This window comes from Schistocerca piceifrons, chromosome 2 (assembly GCF_021461385.2).
Source record: "Schistocerca piceifrons isolate TAMUIC-IGC-003096 chromosome 2, iqSchPice1.1, whole genome shotgun sequence".
Taxonomy (NCBI): domain Eukaryota; kingdom Metazoa; phylum Arthropoda; class Insecta; order Orthoptera; family Acrididae; genus Schistocerca; species Schistocerca piceifrons.
Genome location: NC_060139.1, coordinates 183,019,298 through 183,025,297, shown reverse-complemented (window position 1 = coordinate 183,025,297; position 6,000 = coordinate 183,019,298). Strand labels below are relative to the sequence as shown.

Here is a 6,000-nt window from a genome sequence, read left to right as displayed (position 1 = left end):
GTCAACGAACGAACTGACAGATCATAACTTTGCGAAAATAAGACATTAAACTTTTAACTCGAGGGCAGACTTGAACCATAGACCTCTCGTTCCACAGCTGCCAACGCTAACCACAGGACTACGGCGCTCTTGACCTGACACTATCCTTGATGTTGCCTACGTTGCACACGGACTACTCAGATTGTATATTTTTCTTATTTCTTTTCATAGTTCCACACAACTTCTTCCTGTTTTCTCGATTGATCTGTGTTCAGTTTTTCAAGGCCTATCCACTGTGCCAACTTATAACTAAATCTGAGGGGGGTGCGATGGGGAGGTTCCCTTGTTAGAACAAACAGACACCACGCAGAATGTTAGACAGGTTACAAGAAAAAGACAGTTCTAGTCTACAGGAGCCACTTAGTTATCATTCTCGTGCACGCAGTCGATGTTTTACACGCCAAATGCAGCAGAGAACAGCAGTTGCGCCCCGTGTCACTGGTCAGGACTCGGCTGAGAATGCGGCGCCCGGCTGGGTCAGCCTCTTTGCCGTGGTGGCATTGCCCCTGGAGGACCTTGGAGCTGGTGTCGGGATGTTAGCAGCAGGCCGGCCCACCCAATAAACACGCGCCAGCAGGTTGGCCCGACCGGGTCCCTCAGTCAGTGCAGAGGCGCGCGGCCCGGCGTCGGGAAGGCTGCGGTAGCGCCCACCTTACACCGCCAGCGCGCCTTGCTCAGGTAAGCGGCCGCACTCACTACCTCTGCGCCACAGTAACCGGCTTTGGACCCGTCTGGTCAGAATCGTGGTGGGTTCGCGTCGCATGCCTACGTAACTATGTATCGACACAAAATCAGGATTCACAAAATATCGTTCTACATCTACAGCTACATGGATGCTCACCAAATCACACTTTAGTGCCTGTGTTGCGTACATAGTTCCGCGTAGTCAGCGCGTACACAACTTTCCCACTAGAGCCAACACCGACTCAAAGGAAGGCCTCGGCGCTTGTTGGTGACGTCACGTCAGCTAGGCACGGCGAACGCCAGGTCTGTTGCAGGCAGAAACGGCCCGTGCTTATCACTTATTTTTGGACAAAATGTTTTGTATTGTTTTGGATTCTGCAGTTTTATTTAGATGAAAAATTTTCTTACTATTGTAAAGCTACAAATGAAGATCGAAACAAACGTAGATCATTATGAGAAGATGCTTTGCCCCATTGCAAGCTTCGGAAATTTTACATTCAAGTAGCTATATTTACTTGATCCATTTTGTTATCGAAACTTACGACTTACCCCAACCCCCTTACAATTAACTCGTTTCTTTTATTTATTTATTTTCGTTTGACATCGTCACTGGAAATGTGAACTGATTTTACATGTGTAAATGTCCAACTGTTGCCAGTCATTAGATTACAGTCGTTTTCAACGAAAGATATTCTAAACAGGAAACAAAATAGCTTCATACATCGAAAATACTGCTGAGCTTAAACTTTTTTAAACATGCACATTAGAAAAGATAAATATTCCCCTCTTGCAACTGAAAGAAGAAACTTTATAAGATAAAAAATTTTATTTGATAAAACAAGTATCTCTCTTTTGCCTCTTCTTCTGTCCCCCACCCCCTCCCCCAATGGGTACAATCGCAAGATATTTCATTAACATTCAGTGCTCCTCGCCCCACAGTCAACCAAGATACCTAAAGAAGAACACCAATATGTTCACAGTTTCTTGTAAAAGCAACCCAGTACAAACGTAACTTCCTCAGATTTACAAATAAGGTAAAGAAGCACGAATTCTGTTGCTGCTGGACCATGAAGTTGTTTTTGTATGTCAATCCTTAAAACAGGTGGAAATTTAAGTTCAGGAGTACACTATTTGTTAAGAAGTGTAATGAATTGCACAATTAATTGATTGCAGAAATCTCTCAGAACAATGTGTGTTGGTCAACTACCGCCAATAGTTTCACATTTTCCTGTGTCACGCCGAAATCCATTATTAAGCTTGCTTGCATACCGCTATTGTCTTGCGTTAAACGATTTGGAATCTTCACGCGGGACACATTATCTTTGTGCGAGTTCTCGCTCTCTCTCTCTCTCTCTCTCTCTCTCTCTCTCTCTCTCTCTCTATTTTTTTTTTTTTTTTTTTTTTTTTTTGAATTGCAGAAATGAGAAGCTTGCACTAGCGATACGAAATGGCACCAAGAAGAGATGTTGGGTGCACGACATTGATAGCATGAAAGAAAGCTTAGGAGAATACCATCGTCGGTGTATTGATCTAGAGTCTGACGAAGATAGGTTCTTCAAATATTTTCGTATGTCGCGAGAATGTTTCGAGGAAATGCATCGCCTGATAAAAAGGTAGCACCGAGAAGTGCACAACGAACTGGAGAAAGCCAATTGATACAAGGCATAGACAAGCCGTTTGTTTGAGGTAAGTTTTACCGTTTGTGGCCTCTTTGTGCTTGAAATAGAAGTCATATAAATTATTCCATTTCAGTTTTGTTGTATCATATGAAAGGTTCGGCGGAAGAAAGTGCTATCCCACAATGTAGTTACGAGTGGAGTGATAAATTTATCTGCAGTGTTTACGAGTACAGCAAACGATAGTAACATCTAGTTCCGTATGTCCCGCTAGAAAGCACTTTCTACTTAATAGATTGTTCTGTTTGATTGTATTCATAACATTGTCATTGAATTTAAACAAACATATCTTTGGTCGTTAACTTATCTATTCGTTCTATCGGCATAATTGATTTTAATCTTTTCCAGATACTTGACTACAGGCAACAGTCACCAGACCACAGCTTTTTCTTTTCGGTTAGGACGTTCAACAGTCTCAGATATTGTGAACAAGTGTGGCAGGCAATATGGACTGTTCTACAGCCCAAGTATTTAGCTACTCCTACAACAGAGATGTGGAAGAAATCTGAAGGAGGATTTGTAGGACTTTGGGGGTTTCCGAACTGCCTTGGAAGCATAGACGGAAAAGATGGTTAAAATGGCCGAAGGATAGTGGATACCAGTTCTTCTGTTACAAACAGTTCTTTTCACTGGTTTTCCTGGCGATCGTTAATCCATACTACGAGTTTACAGTAGTTGATATTGGAAATTATGGACGTCACAGTGATAACACTATTTCTGAGAATTCAGCTTTCTATCAAGAGTATATCGAGGGCAAAAGTATTCTACCTCCAAATCAGGATCGCGTGTATCATACAAAAAGTTGTATTGCCTCGCCTCCTCTATAAGTCTTTCTGTGTGCATGCACTACGAGCTGCAAGACAAAAACCGCCTCACGCCGCTGCTTCCAGTGTGACAGCAGAGCAGTGAGTGCGCCAACAGAGGCAAGCAGCCGCTCCGGCTTGCGGCGAATCTGTAACCTGTGACAACCCGGCGGCGGTCGGTGCGGCAGGCTGTATGCCTGTGCGTCAAAGCCGCACTCTGTGTGACCGCCGCCATACAGTAACGAGCGATTCAACAGTGTGGCCTGCCGACTGCAGTTCAAGGCCACAGGCAGACAGAATGCGGCCTGGCCGTCCGGCAGCGGCGTGAGGCGGTTTTTGTCTTGCAGCTCGTAGTGCATGCACACAGAAAGACTTATAGAGGAGGTGAGGCAATACAACTTTTTGTATGATACACGCGATCCTGATTTGGAGGTAGAATACTTTTGCCCTCGATATACTCTTGATAGAAAGCTTAATTCTCAGAAATAGTGTTATCACTGTGACGTCCATAATTTCCAATATCAACTACTGTAAACTCGTAGTATGGATCAACGATCGCCAGGAAAACCAGTGAAAAGAACTGTTTGTAACAGAAGAACTGGTATCCACTATCCTTTGGCCATTTTAACCATATTTTCCGTCTATGCTTCCAAGGCAGTTCGGAAACCCCCAAAGTCCTACAAATCCTCCTTCAGATTTCTTCCACATCTCTGTTGTAGGAGTAGCTAAATACTTGGGCTGTAGAACAGTCCATATTGCCTGCCACACTTGTTCACAATATCTGAGACTGTTGAACGTCCTAACCGAAAAGAAAAAGCTGTGGTCTGGTGACTGTTGCCTGTAGTCAAGTATCTGGAAAAGATTAAAATCAATTATGCCAATAGAACGAATAGATAAGTTAACGACCAAAGATATGTTTGTTTAAATTCAATGACAATGTTATGAATACAATCAAACAGAACAATCTATTAAGTAGAAAGTGCTTTCTAGCGGGACATACGGAACTAGATGTTACTATCGTTTGCTGTACTCGTAAACACTGCAGATAAATTTATCACTCCACTCGTAACTACATTGTGGGATAGCACTTTCTTCCGCCGAACCTTTCATATGATACAACAAAACTGAAATGGAATAATTTATATGACTTCTATTTCAAGCACAAAGAGGCCACAAACGGTAAAACTTACCTCAAAGAAACGGCTTGTCTATGCCTTGTATCAATTGGCTTTCTCCAGTTCGTTGTGCACTTCTCGGTGCTACCTTTTTATCAGGCGATGCATTTCCTCGAAACATTCTCGCGACATACGAAAATATTTGAAGAACCTATCTTCGTCAGACTCTAGATCAATACACCGACGATGGTATTCTCCTAAGCTTTCTCTCTTGCTATCAATGTCGTGCACCCAACATCTCTTCTTGGTGCCATTTCGTATCGCTAGTGCAAGCTACTCATTTCTGCAATCAAAAAAAAGAAAGAAAACTCGCACAAAGATAACGTGTCCCGCGTGAAGATTCCAAATCGTCTAACGCAAGACTATCGCACTACGGATGCAAGCTCAATGGGTTTCGGCCCCTTCCACAGTGTAACAGCTGACGCATCAAGAGTCGCTGCAGCTGGCCGTTGCCCGTGTCGCGTCCCTGGCCGCTGACAGGTCCGGCCCACCGCTGCGCCGTCCGTCGCAGCGGCAGGCCGGATTCTGTCTGGCCAGGCCTTAGAGACGGACCAAATTCTGCTTCCGCCGATCCGCGTATTAATATGTAACGCAGCCAATGAGATCGCTGCTAACGTAGAACCTTTTCTCCTCGCGGATCACACTCGCGCAGTGATACCTGAACGCGCGAGGTATTACAATGAGTGTACAGACCTCCGATTAGTCAGTCTGCATTTGTCTGCACCAGTATGTACCAGTCTACATTAGTCTGTAACAGTCTATAGTCAAGTTTCAGTCTGCACCTAATAAGATTACCATATTCCTGTACATAGCCATGAAGATAAATGAATAGACACTTTGTCAAGTATCAGAGATATGTGAGAATAAGATTAACGTACCAAGACCAAAGGAACTTCAGATTTTCAATTGTAAACAGCATCCAGAATCATGTTACGTAATGTCTACGCTTTTTATTATTTTAATAAATGTTTGTGATAATTAATCAAGTTCTGTTTAAAGTTGGTCACCGTCAATCTGCTACTCTAAGCGTGCAAGTGGCGTTTCTGTCGTCTGACCTAACAGCAGAAGATAAACACGCCACGATAAGACCACGAGACATATTGCTGACACTCGCCCACTTCGTTAGAGCGACAAGTCAAATAATCTGATGGTGTGTGTACCGAAGGTTTTACAGTACGCACACCACAGCCTGACAGAGGGTTCATCGAACCACCTTCACAATAATTCTCTATTATTCCACTCTCGAACACCCCACGGCAAAAACGAACACTTATATCTTTCCGTGTGAGTTCTGATTTTCCTTATTTTCTTACGATGATCGTTTCTCCCTATGTAGGTCGGCGTCAACTACGTATTTTCGCATTCGGAGGAGAGAGCTGGTGATTGAAATTCCGTGAGAAGATTCCACCGCTACGAAAAATGCCTTTGTTTTAATTGTGTCCATCCCAGATCCTGTATCATGCCAGTGACTCTCTCTTCTCTATTTCGGGATAATACAAAACGTGCTCCTCTTCTTTGAAGTTTCTCGATGTACTCTGCTGATCCTATCTGGTAAGGATCGTAGACCGCGTAGCAGTACTGTAAAAGAGGAAGAACAAACGTAGAGTAGGCTGTTTTCGTTGG

At 43.5% G+C, this 6,000-nt stretch overlaps 1 protein-coding gene across 1 annotated transcript in view; it reads left to right on the top strand.

The window, feature by feature from the left end:
- The first annotated feature begins 672 nt into the window (after positions 1-672).
- LOC124775231 (solute carrier family 46 member 3-like) overlaps positions 673-6,000 on the top strand; it is a 286,972-nt gene continuing 281,644 nt past the window's right edge. Inside the window, exon 1 of the mRNA XM_047250068.1 lies at positions 673-717. The gene's annotated coding sequence lies outside the window, so the exon portion shown is untranslated. The remainder of the gene's footprint in view (positions 718-6,000) is intronic.